Below are 213 nucleotides of genomic sequence, written 5' to 3'. Positions count from 1 at the left end.
CATTAAAAATCTTAACAAACCCCAACTTTTCAACAGTAGCATATGCAAAAGCAATTTATTCCTGATAGGGCAAAGCTGAATAAATACATATATGTATATGAATAGTTTGCATAACTTGTGTATTAGGATAAAAATCCTAATATTGTGAAATATTAATATAACTGTTTTCTATTTTAATCCATCTTAAAATATAATTTATTCCTGTAATGGCAA

General features: G+C 25.4%; 1 protein-coding gene across 1 annotated transcript in view; it reads right to left on the bottom strand.

Annotated features, from left to right (window-relative positions):
- The window catches only part of LOC107663624 (metalloendopeptidase homolog PEX-like), a 21,536-nt gene that overhangs the window by 20,812 nt on the left and 511 nt on the right, over positions 1-213 (bottom strand). The gene's annotated exons all lie outside the window — the stretch shown is intronic.

This window comes from Sinocyclocheilus anshuiensis, unplaced genomic scaffold (genome assembly GCF_001515605.1).
Source record: "Sinocyclocheilus anshuiensis isolate Anshui unplaced genomic scaffold, SAMN03320099.WGS_v1.1 scaffold928, whole genome shotgun sequence".
Classification (NCBI taxonomy): Eukaryota; Metazoa; Chordata; class Actinopteri; order Cypriniformes; family Cyprinidae; genus Sinocyclocheilus; species Sinocyclocheilus anshuiensis.
The sequence above is the reverse complement of the archived record's forward strand: the minus strand, read 5'-3'. Positions and strand labels throughout refer to the sequence as shown.